This window comes from Phaethon aethereus (genome assembly GCF_964289735.1).
Source record: "Phaethon aethereus genome assembly, chromosome: 7".
Taxonomy (NCBI): domain Eukaryota; kingdom Metazoa; phylum Chordata; class Aves; order Phaethontiformes; family Phaethontidae; genus Phaethon; species Phaethon aethereus.
The window spans coordinates 25521784-25534770 of record NC_138583.1 but is presented as its reverse complement, the minus strand read 5'-3'; the positions used below and the strand labels follow the sequence as shown (position 1 = coordinate 25534770).

The 12987-nt window shown below is 45.4% G+C and overlaps 1 protein-coding gene across 1 annotated transcript in view; it reads right to left on the bottom strand.

The window, feature by feature from the left end:
• The window catches only part of HPSE2 (heparanase 2 (inactive)), a gene marked incomplete at its 5' end in the record, with an annotated part of 110677 nt that overhangs the window by 56623 nt on the left and 41067 nt on the right, over positions 1-12987 (bottom strand). The gene's annotated exons all lie outside the window — the stretch shown is intronic.

Genomic DNA, 12987 nt, shown 5'->3' with positions numbered 1-12987 from the left:
CATTCCCCACCGTACCGATGGGGACAACGCTTAGCCCAGCGTTGAGGGAGGAAGAAGCGAGTATGAGCGCGTTTGCTTCGGCTGCTGATGTTCTGCCAACCACGTCATACGTAACCGTTTAACAACGGGGCTCGTGAAAACCAACATGTTAATATTTGCTTTTACCTTGACTTTCAAGGCATTCGAGCTATGTAAGCACTGTTTTTAAAAAGAGTAAAACAAATACGATTTTAGCGCTTGTACGTGAGCGAGGGTGAGGTCAGATACACTGCAGGAATGCCATCGCCCTCGGCAGAGCCGGTACGTCCAAGGGAAGCGTCCTGCCTCGATTCAGAGCTCTTAGTCACGTGCCAGGAGCCGTCGCTGGTTCCAGAGCTACGCACCCACTGGGAAAGAGGCTTTCATCACAGCCCCGTAATTAAGGGGAAATGTTAATGTTACATGTTAATAACTTGGAACGTCAGTTATCCTGGGAGTTGAGAGAATTTAAAAAATTTAAGTATTTTTATAAAGCTAATCAGTTTACATACCAACCTAAATTTAACTCCAAATAAATCAGGAAGGTTTGACCTTTTTATGCCAAGATATTCCTGCAGAAACAGAAAGCACCTCAGCGTGAGCATAGCAAATCAGCCACGATACAGGCAGGCACAGCGTGCCAGCACGCGGCACCCTTGCATTTGTCCCTCTGCATCTAAAATAGTTAGAGAATTACTGAACACTTTGCATAATAAACCCTAAATACCCTTACAGCCCGTCAGGCTCACTTGGACCGGGGGGGCATTGGGTGAAAAAAGAGATGCCTGCGGCTGGACTGTCTGCTTGAATCATGTCCAGCCCTTTCCGTTTGAGGTGTATGTATCCAGTATCTGTCCAAACAGGAAGGACGCACACACGGGATCGTCAGAACAGCTGAAGCTCACGCACTCGAGAAGGAAAACATTTCCCGCTTGTGCGTGGGTCGGTCGGCTCCGAGGATCGGGAAACACACGGGGAGACGATGCCCAGGGACAAGGCGGTCTTGGCCACGGGACATGCTTGGGCACGCTGCAGTGGGGTCACTGGGGAATGGTCTGTTTCGGGTCGGGGCTGGAGAGGACATCAACCTCTGCCCGGGGTCAGGTACTGCTCAGAAGCTTCCAAACCCAGATGGGAGAGGTGAAAGCGGCAGCGCCGGTCCGTTCTCAGGCATGTGGCAATGTTTCATTGTCAAAAAGACCGTGCTGGCCAGAAATGTTACTACATTATTCAGCATTAAGAAACATTTTCCACTTAGGAACAGACACAAGCTTGAAGCCAGTGTAAAAGCACCCTTTCAATCAGTAGTAACAATGGCATCATTCAGTTCTCCTGATGCTTCAGTCGAGATCAGTACTTCTGCCTGTATGGTTTTAATAAAAGCAGCCGAATAATCCAGGGATGGGCTCTCCAGAAAGCCCTGTGGAGGGTTTGTGTACTCAAACACAGAGCACGGGATTCACGGCCATTAAGGTGGTACTCGTGTGAATGCAGCCTCCCCGGGATAAAGATGCTCCCGGCGCAAGCTGAAGCAGTACAGAGCTGTATGCAGACAAGCCCCTAGAGAGGCAGAAGAGAATTATGGAGTGTTGAGCTAATTAAGTTCACAGCCTTAATTATTGGAGCACTACAGCTGATAATGCAAAACCAGCCTTGTAAACAAGCTTCTATTTTCAGCCACTCATGCCAACAACTTTCTTCTGAAAGCATCTGCTGCAGAACTCAGACTTGTCCCATCCCACGGGCATGTTCTGGAGAGTGTAAAAAGGCTCTCTGAAGCCCTGTAGTGTCAGGTAATTAAAGCAAAAGCGATTTTGACAATTCCCATTTTTAAACAAATAATGAAAACATGATGGAACGTTTCAAACTCATATGTGGGTTGGATCACGCATGGCTTAAATGCTGGTTAAAAAAAAAAAAAACAAACCAAAAACATGGGAATTCAGTTTTATATATGACTTCCAAACTCATAACCTTTAGCTTCTCTTCAGAGCATCCTCTCCTGAGATTGGAGGAACAAGAGGCAGGGTCACATGCAGACCCTCTGCTAGTCCCAGGAGAGCACAGATGGAGTCGCAGCCTCACACCTTAACTGGCCCCATCCTTCCGGCCATGCTAAAACTTCTTAGAGGCTCTAAAGCCAGAGGAACCATCAGATCACCTTGTCTGACTTCTTGTACATCACAAGCTATAGTATTTCACCCACTTACCCATGTGCTGAGCCAAATAACTCAAATTTGGCTGAAGTGTATTTTCTATAAAGGCATCCAGACTGAATACAAAGCATTACAAGATAAAGAAGAGAAGCCACTTTTTCTTTTTTTTTCCTTAGGTAGTTTATGCAGCCGGCTAAATATTTGTGTCCTATTTCTAATTGGAATTCTTTGGTTTTGGCTTCCAGCCCCTGATTCTTGTTCTGCCTTTAGCCATTAGATTAAGAGACTCTGAAGTATAACTTTTTTTTTCCTGAGAACACACAAATAAAGTAACTTTTTGTTCTTCTTTTTGATACGCTAAACTGACTGAGTTTGTGAAGGCTCCTGCAGCAGGGTACTCCCTCCACGTGGTGAGCCAATACCTCTTGGCACCCTGTGGAGCACCCTCCACTCCTCCCACCTGCCCACATCCAGGCAAAAGAGCAAATTGGTGGATACGTTCCTCAGCTGGCGCATGGGGAGCCCAGACAGGGAGAGGTGAAGGGGGACAACTCTCAGCTGTCAGGAAAAATCAGGGGAGCTTGGAGATTGCACCAAACTCCGTCCTGGAGAGCGCCGAGATCTCCAGTTACAGCAATAGCCAAAGTGCCATTTCTGTTCACACATGTGATTCACACATCAATGCACAGAAAACTATCCTTGGGAAAAAAAACACAAAACAAAAACAAAACACACCCCAACCACAATCCATATGAAGGCCAGGAAAGGTCACATCATCTAGGTTGCCCTCCTGCATAGACAAAGCCAGGTACCTCCCAGAGCTAACCTCATCGAACTCAGCAGTTTGAATTTTACTCAACAGCAAAAAGCATGAGACTTTTCCTTTTTTCTTAAATGAAACACAGGTACACCAGATCCAGTTTTATACTGCTGCCCACTCAGGGAAGGGTTAAATGTTTCCTGGGACAGGGCGTAAGCAATGATGTGAGGGTTTGGGAGCCTCAGACGTGGGGCAGCTGGAACAAATGGACTATCATGATTTGTCAACTTGTGAACAAAGACATCAAGTATGAGATGGGATTCTTGGGCATTAAAATACACACTTTGCAATTCCCACAACAGGCGGTGATTTATAACTCATGCAATTATCCCTGTCTTGTTATGGTGTATAGCAGAAATGTTAATGAGGGAACCAGAGCTAAGAGGAGACAAAAACGGACAGATCTCCACATGGTCATGCATGATATATGACACGCATTACAATATTCCAGCACCCACACAAGGGAACCATGGCTGGGCAAAAGGGGGAAAGTCAGAAAAGGACCAGATCACCTATTTCTGCTGTGAGTAGCAGTTTGAAGAACAAGAGAAGCCAAGATGCTGCACTTTAGTCCTGGGAGAGCAGCAGTGACTAACGAGACAGCTCCCACCCAGATACTGCCACCTCCAGAGCAAACCTGATCTTTACATGACAATGCATTTTATTATTTCATACCTTTGCCCTACCATTGTAAATCTATGGGCTTGAGCAGGTTAATGAAATAGTATCACTTAAGCCCTGCCTAGTGATAAACCTGAACCCAAGGCTCTCCACCATTAACCACACCTGCCCTACATCCCCAGGATAAGTCACATTACAGGACGCTCTCTGTCCATGCTGCACAGAAATTGGGGGTCCCCTCCCTGTCCAGGCTACACCCCAGAGTGCTCTTGTGTTACTATTGTTTCTGTGCATCTTTTATTTCACAGCACAGAATCACTAGGTTGGAAAGGACCTTTAAGATCATCAAGTCCAACCATTAATCCAGAACCACCATGTCCCCTAAACCATGTCCTGAAGCACTTTCCAACTTGGGCCAATCCGCTGCTTAATTGCAAAGGCTTAGTCATTAAGCAAGTAACATGAATTGGCAGGTTATGAGAAACATCTTTTCTGGAAAACTTTAGCCGAAGCTGCTTAATAAATAACATGATAGTAGAGAGAGTGTCTAAGATTCAGGGTGACCAGGAGCTCACTGCCAACACAAAAGACTTTACAGGCTCTCTTGGACCTCCTAAAGAAGCCACCCAAGAAACAAGTGCGAAATCAGTTAGTGACAGAGTAACAGAGCTGTGTGCCTTCCTCATTTCAAAGCAGAGGTCAAGTACCATGCAATAAAATAAAAATTAAAAAAAAAGGGGGAGATACAGGGCTGGTTTTATGTCTATCTTTTATACAGAGAAGGTGTAAGGGCCAGGGATGGAGCAGCCCCTGGGGTCCCTGACACCGCTCTTCCTCAGCGGCGTAGGGAGACATCTGGGACACAAAGATGTGATTTTAAAGTCATGAGTGTCAGCAGGGACAGAACAGCAATTTTAATTTCTAGCATGTCTTTTCATTAAAGGAAGCAATAAGATTAAAACAAGACCCTCATACAGCCAAAGGATACAGGGTATCTGCCTCTACATTGCTTTAACAAAAACTTCCTTCAGACACCAGGAGGCACCAGCATCCTGAGAGGGATGGAATTCTTGTGGGTGATGCTCACAGCTGACTCCTAGGTATCCACGTCCACTTTCTCCAGCTGGGCAAGCACCGCTTTTCCCTAAGCGTGAGGTTTGTATTTGCATGTAGCCTTCCATATCCCTTCATTTTCTCCCAGGCTTTCTGGTGTATGAACATCTCCAGTAGCCGGCACCTTTTTGCCCTCTAAATTCTTTCCAAAGACTTGCACCTGCCTGTCACCCATTGAGTTACTTAAAGTAAAACCTTGGTTTTTCTCCCCAGAATATGGTACCCCTCCATGTGTGCATCATAACCCAGAGGAACCACAGCAGCACCCACGTGCCCAAGCAGCCACTAGCCATTACTGGAACCACCAGCCCCAAGTCTCCTCTTCCCTTCACTGTTATTCCCAGTACCATCACACTGCAACTGCTGCTGGGAGGAATGCTCCTTTGCATATGATGCCCAGCTTGTTTCTGGGCACATAAAATTTCATGTCTAACTCTATATAGTTTCACACCAAGGCATTGAAATGCTGAGCAAGCCAAAGCCTGCACATCTGCTGCGATGAGAGATGCACTGTGGCAGCCAAATCCCCAGGGCGCATGCAGTCCATTTGTCTTTACTTGCAACAAGCCAAAATGAGGACACACCATAACACCCAGTGATATTCTCCTCCTCATCTCTTCCATCACACTGTTCATCCAGTGAGATAAATCCCTCCCAAGGACAGAAGCCCATGGGAGCTCAAGTCCCAGCCTTAACACAGGCTGTATTTAACTTTCTGTTCATAGACCCCATCAGTGGGAACGGGGGCTACCAGAGAACTGTCTTCCCGTCTCAAGAGCTGACAATCCAAACAGCATGCAACCAAATCACACTGAGGCTGCAAGCGCTGAATTATGGTGTTGGAGGCACTCTTCCCTTGGGAAGCCGCTTCAAGGAACATGTGCCACGGAGGGATCCCCATCCCCGAGCACCCCCGAGCCTCACGGCCGCGCGGGCAGGCAGCAGGCAGCATCGGTGCTATGGTGTGCCAAAGCACATGGGATTGCTCTGAGCCTACAGAAAGCCACTGGCAGGGATCTGCCCCACGAGGTCCCAGTCTGTTTCTGCAGAGCATAAACCCCTTAAACCCCATGTTTCTGCAACTTAAATCTGCCATTTTAAAGGAGCTTAAAAGTGATGCGAACACTAATAAAAACAATGTCCACCAGCTCTGCGGCTGCAAAGCAGCTGGCTTTGAAGTTGGATAATTCACTTAGCAGGAGCTCAGCCTGGCAGTGCTCTTGAACAAGGACAGAAGGACTGCGGGAGCATCGCTAACACCAAAATCTATCTGGAAGAACTACCAGGTTGTTTCTATTGACTGCTCAGGGTACTAACAAATCCAACAAGGAGAAAAGCACACGTACTTTCCTGTTACAAAGGCAACGCAAGCAGCTCAAATGCATGAGCTTTCTTAAAAAAATGGCTGTAACCAGTTATGGATTTGGGGACATGATTGCCCCAAGGGAACATGTTGCTACATGACACACAGCTCCTCTCTGGGATTCGCACTCTGGGGAGTTCACTGAAACTAAAGCTTTTATTGCATTTTTACTTTGTTTCAGGGCTGGGTAATTTTATGGCCATTAATAACACTTACAGTTAAATAAAATACACCTTATGAAAAGGTAATCAAATGTCATGCATGAATCCAGAAACCAGCAGTGGTTCATTCAGAGAGGACTGAGGAAATAGCAAAATAATTATCCTTGAAAGGAAAGAGGAGATGTACTTATATATTAGCAATTAGCAATACATACTTACATACTAGTAACTATACACCGGTAAATTAAATAAGGGCTGGTGCTTGGAGCAATGGGCACATGGGCACAGCTGGCTCAGAGGTGGGCTTCTGCCAGGGGTAAGATACCCAGCTGCCTGGATTACAGGCTGGGAACACAGGAGGGGATGGATATGAACTAAATTAGGCATCACCACTCTGGTGATGGGGGCTTCCCTACACTGATACAGCAGAGGATTAAACTCTGCAAATAGACAGTCCTGGGCTGAGAGGAGATAAATCAGAGCAAGGAGGAGATCGGAGGCCAGGAGTGGGAAAGATCCCGCTGAAGGCTGGCTGCGCCGTGCTCACAAGCAAGAGATGCTGCTGATCTTCCGCCGCCCCGGGAAGCGGCCGCCCCGTGGTGGCAATGGATATGGGTGGTGACGGCAGCACTGCTTGCTCTCAGCCAGGATCCCGTCTGCTCCCGCACGGCGACGGGGGTCAGCGGGATGCCGCAGGGCAACGCGTCCGCAGCCACAGCGGCCAAGCACCTTCTGGCTGCACGGCATCAGTGTAACTGGTGCCCATCACATGCCGGGTTTTTTTTCTGAAGAGGTTTCCCAGAAGGTTAATTGTGCCTCTGTCAGCATCAGAGGAACACGCAGCTGATCTGTCCAGCTCAACAGAAAAAATGACTGAGGGTTTGTTTGGGGGTGACCTCCACATCCTGGTGCCGCACTAAATCACCCTCCTGGTTGGTGTTCAGTGTGGAGAAAGCAGGCTAAGGCTGCGGCTATGGCAGGGTACGTTACTACAGTCAGGAGGCATTCCTGCACCCAGCACGGTGACACTGGGTTGGCTTTTTTAACAGCAACTTTTCCTGCACTGGCCCCTTGATCATGCAGAAGGAAGGGCTGGTTGGGACATTTATGTGGAAAATAAACCCCAAAGAACCACCTTATTGCAAGGTGAAGGAGGAGTCTTCTCTGATCAATGCTCTACACAGACCATCTGAAAAAAATCCCACAGAAAAAGCAAACTCTGGCAAATTAAATGTAAGCGCATAACAAAGCAAGTCAAAAAGATTTGAAGAAACAACCTACTAAAACCTTAAAAACTAATAAAAGCTTTTTTCAAATACATCAAAAGGAGGAAGCCTGCCAGAGTCTGTACAGCCAGTAGATGGCTGAAGCAAAAAGATAAGGCTACAGCAGAAGAGCTAAATTAATTCTTGGCATGTGAACGAAGGAGCTTAAGAAGGTTCCCACAGCAGAGCCTTGCTCTACGTGGGACGAGCCAGAGGAATGGCTCCAGCGCAGCACCAGCAACAGGGGTGCAATGACAGGGGCTTGCGGAGCTGGGCAGGACGGGGGAGGTTTGGTCATTGCTCTTCACCGCAAAGGGAACAGCAGCATCAGGAAAATCACACGGCAGAAATATCTACTCACATAGCCACCGCCAGCTTCCCCCCACACCCTATGTAATTAGGCAGAGGAGCTCGTTACCAGAAGGGCACTGTGGGTGCCACAAGGCTGGGTGGATTCCCGGGCTCTGAGATGAACGAGCAGGACGAAATCCAGCACCGAGCTGTGGGCGATGCACTGGCAACTCCACACCGCTCCTCTCCAGGCTCCAGCGGAGCTCCACTCCTCCCCAGAGATGCTGGGGACCCCTCCCAGGGAGGGAGAAGCAGTCCCCAAAAGGAGGGAAGGCTGAAGGTGAACGCCCAAATGAGTCTTGCCATCACCCTGATTATCGCTTTAAAACTGTTCTTTGGGAAAAGGTCCCAGTAATGAGGACTTATAGTTGAAGGATGACAGCAGAGAGGGGGAGCGTGGTACTGTGAAACAGGCCAGTATTTTGGGAGTCTGGAATAATTTTGCTGTGAGTGCTAGAGAGGCCAAGGACTGTGCTTAAAACCATACTGGAAATCCTTGACCATCATAAGATGTGAACAGCCAGTAACTGGGAAATACATTGGTTCAAGTTTCTGGCTGCTTCCAGCATAAGTTAATAAGATTTGGTACCAAGCATGTCATCATCATTTATCCAGCTATGAAGACTAGTCACAGTACCACGGATGATGAAATTAGGACCAGGGTACTTATCCTGAGCAACACTTTCTTGGCTTCTCAGGGTGCCTCCCAGGAGAGCCTGCTGCAATGCTGTCTGTAACAGGGCTGTATTATTAGTGTTAATAATAGTGGAAAATTTGGGGTTGGAGGTGGAAATACATGTAAGGCTATGGAAAGGTGTAATTTTATAACTGGACATATTTATACCTTTTAAATCTAGACTGCTCTGAGCACTGTACAAGCCCCTTCCTCTCATCACCCTGCGCATTTTCCAGCCTCAGGTTTTCCCCACTGAATCTTCCCGAGGGATCAGGCTGCTCATCAGAAGCAGGTCCCAATCCATTTCTTAAACTTACAAAAATTAACTTGGCCTCCCAGGGCACACGGAGCCTCATGCACAATCACCATGGGCCCCCAGTGCCCACAGGAATGCAGCACCTAAGAGAGCTCTGTGGAAGCCCAACACCTGGAGATTGAAGTCTTCTATTCATGAGCCCAATTCCCACCCACAACCCCCTGGAAAATTTCAAGGTTCCACCAAAAAAATAGCCTACAGATTATATATACATATATTTAGTTTAAAAAAAAAAAATTAAGTCTCACTTTCTGTTCTTCACTTAGACCTCCTTGGGGCAGGAAATGAGGGCTTTCAATTTGGCTATAAGCAGGGGACATTTGCAGATGAATGGAAAATGGCTTGGCTCCTAGAAACGCTAGCATAATGACTCCACAGCGAGATACCAAAGAACTTCAAGCTATTCAATTTATTCTAGCGACAGATAGCACGTCAATCACCTCTTAAGCACTGGAATACGTTAAAAAGATTTTTCTTTTTTAATTATAAGTTACACTTTAATTTATCAAAGCCAGGGCAATTTTTAGAGACAGAATGAAGCAAGACAAATGTATGTACTAGAAATAAGCCTTCTTTTTATACATACATACAGTGAAGGCAGTTAATCATTGGAACAATTTATCTACATTGTGATGATTCTCCATCACATGCTATCTTTTTAAGGCAAGAATAGAAAATTTTATTAAAATCTGCTCTGGTTCAACCAGAATTTGCAAGTTCTAAGTAGGAATTTCTCAATAAGAATTTTTGTTCAATGTTATTATGCAAAACAGACAAAATTTTTGTATTAGTGCCTCCTGACCCTAAAAGCCAAGAGTGATTGTAATGGGAGAAGTTTCCCATTAAAGGAGATGATATTAAGGGAGTTAAATTGTATTTCTTTGAACTATTCTGAAAATTTTTGCTTTGATATAGATATTCTTATTCAGTCGGTGTTTATTTAGATATCAAAAGGTACTAAAACTAATCATGGGAGTTTTCCTTAACATATATTTAATATAGCACAATAGACTTACTGAAACACGTAAAATATCTGAAGTATATTAGGAGTTTAAAACCTTGTAAAACTATGGATTACTAACCCAATGCTATGAATGCATTTGGGGATTTGATGGGATGTCACAGGATATTAATTCCCCCCCATCATGGCAGCAGGGTGAAGGGAAAGCTCCTCCAGTCCATCTAGCAACAGAGACAAAATATCAGAGCTCAATAATAAGTTTCTGCTGGACTCACACAAGATTGGGTGCATGAAGGTCCTTTTCCTCTGGTTGCACACACGTCCTTTGCTAATACAAACAACCGCCGGTGAGAAAGAACGCTGAACTTCGAGTCAGAACTAAAATAGGTAGAATAGTCAAGTATTAAATTAACCAGAGCTCTGGATCAAACTTTTCCACATTAGATTGAGCTCCGGCTCATGCACACCACACAACCTCTTTTAGTCAACACAATCAGATCTGATTCATATTCCAGCTAAGGATCAGCTCTTAATTCCCTCAAACAAAATCCAGACGCAAGGTGCCCCACGTTCCTGCACTGTGCAGATTCTTAAACATTTTCCTCCTTCATGTACATGCTCAGGACACATGAGTACACACCACTTCGGAGCAGGCAGATGCACAAAGACGGCTTTTTGCCAAGCGTGCTCCTCTACAGCAAGATGTAGCAAGCCTCCTTTCTCTGGTCCTTGCTTAGCTAGAAGCGAGTACTATTTGAACTGGCCATGAATAGCCCAAAATGACAACAAAGAAATCAGGCATTGCCCACAAAAGCCAAACTCCCAGCTGTCCCCTGTCTCCCAGGCTTGCTTCTGCACCAGCCATGTTGTAACATCTTACATAGTACCACCACGCTGGCCATGTAAGCCTGCCCAACACCTAAGGGAAAGATGCATTTTTTCAACCAAACTACAGCCAGATTTTCCAGTGCTTCAGTCCAGCTGCCTTGAATTCAAAGTTTTTATACTATCTGTAAAGTGATTTGAGCTGGCTGGTCACAAGCTCTCAGTTTACACTGCTTTCTTAATTTCCAAGCCCTTTCCATAGGTTATACCTGGGCTGGTGGAGGAAGGAGAGGCTAAACCCAGACAGGTCCAGGTCAGTGACTGCAGCATCTCACATCACCCTTGCCCTGACGGTGGGGAGGGCTGCACGCCCTCACCCACTGATCTCCCTTCTCAGCAGTTTTCATTAACAAACACCTACATGCCACAGGGAATCAACAATGGAAATGTGCTTGTTTGAAACCCCTCCAAATTGAATCTGAACAGAAGGAATGAAATAAGTTAATGAAACTAATCAATAATACTGAACTTGGCCCTTAAACTTCCTACATGATTTCTGTTCCCAGTTTGACAGAGAACTAGCTGTACTTAGTCTTTGAATATATTTTTCTCACCTATTTTGTAATGATTTCATCCAAACCAAGTGTCCTTGGTTTGCTTTTGAGACAAATACTACCTCACAGTCAAAATACATCACAGCTACTATTACCTTCCCAGATCAATGGATGTCAAAAAAGAAAACAAATTTGTTCTTGACTTGTCTAGGTTAAACCAATATTTCTTGTCATCTTATTATCCTAGAAGTGTTTTTAAATTGGTTCATAATTTGCTCTAGTATCTTTGTCATTCACAGATGCTTTTGGAAGGACCTCACCTTCTGCATCCTTGTCAGTGCCAGGCAGGCTCCAGCATGGTCCCCATTCCCCAAAACCACATCCCAACACAGCTTCTTCTGGTCCACTGCCGTGCCACAGCATCAGCTTGGCCACATCCCTCTGTCATTCCTGGGAGCAGAGCAGGAAACCACCAAAAGTCACAAGGAAACCACCGCCCCATGGATGTAAAAAGCCAAGACTGATCCCTCTCTCAGGGGTTAATAACAGGACTTGGCATTGCATGGCATATATATGGTATTCATATCCCTGATCATGGGCCCAGCAGGGATGAGCTGGACAGGTTCCCGAAAAATAAACCTCACGCAAGAAAAGAGGGTGAGAGCACAACTGATTGTGGGTGGGAAAGATGCTGCAAAGCAGGGACAGACACCCCTGTTCTGCCTTTGAAACCCCGCTGCTAAGTCTTCCTTGCCATTAAATGATGCCCACGGTCTTGAGCTCTGCCGAGTGCCAGCTCAGCACCACGCAGGACTGGTTCTTGTATCAGCTGCAAGTCATATTTTGACACCAAGGTCACAGGAGACCTGTGGAAGCACCGTTTCTGCATAAGCAATTTCACTCTTCCACCATGGGCAGAGCCAGCCCCAGTGCCCGCAACAACAGCGTGGCTTTGGGCTAAGGGGTCTGGGAGCATGGGCTCATCAGCGGTTGTTTACATGTGCTTGTCTGAAGTTAGAAAGGAAAAAAAAAAAAGAAAAAAGGAAAGAATAAGAAAAAATGAGCATTTTAATTTCCCAATAAAATCTATACCACAGTATGAGTCATTGTTTGCTTTTTTACACTAGTTGGGAAAGGCCTTCTGGTTTTAATAACTAATACTGCTGAGTTCAATAAAAAGCACTTAATTTAATTTAATCCAAACCCTGATTAATGCCAGCTTCCCCTGGAATTTTATCTTTGTTTTAATTTAAGTCACTATGTTAAGGGGGGAGAAAAAAAAAAAAAAAAGACAGAAGGGGATAGAAGTCAATTAGTTCCTGTGCTTGTTTCTGGGCAAAACACTGGAAAATGGGAGATTGACAGGTATGGTCTAAGTCTATTTTTCCCCATTTCTTGAGCTGACTTTTCCCTAAGAATGTAATGTTTGTTTAGTCTTAAAAAAGGAAGCTTAACAGCTCACAGCTCAGTTTGGAAAATAAAATATTCCAGGGCCAATTAGGATCAGATTTCTTTGCTGGAAGTATATTGCTTTTAATGTGTTAATATTCAAGAGATATGCTACTGTTTAATTGGACACAGAGAAACCTTAAAGCTTGAGAGCTCTAACATGAAAACAGCCAGCCTCATTCATGGGCTCTGGAGTGGCTACAGAAGGAAATAATCTGGGATAAAACCTCTGATAAGGTTTTCATCCTTTCCCTACAATTGTCTGTGCATATGTTTATTCTGATTCATATCTTATACAAATAACCAGCACAAACAGATTTTTTTTTTAGGCTGGAAAG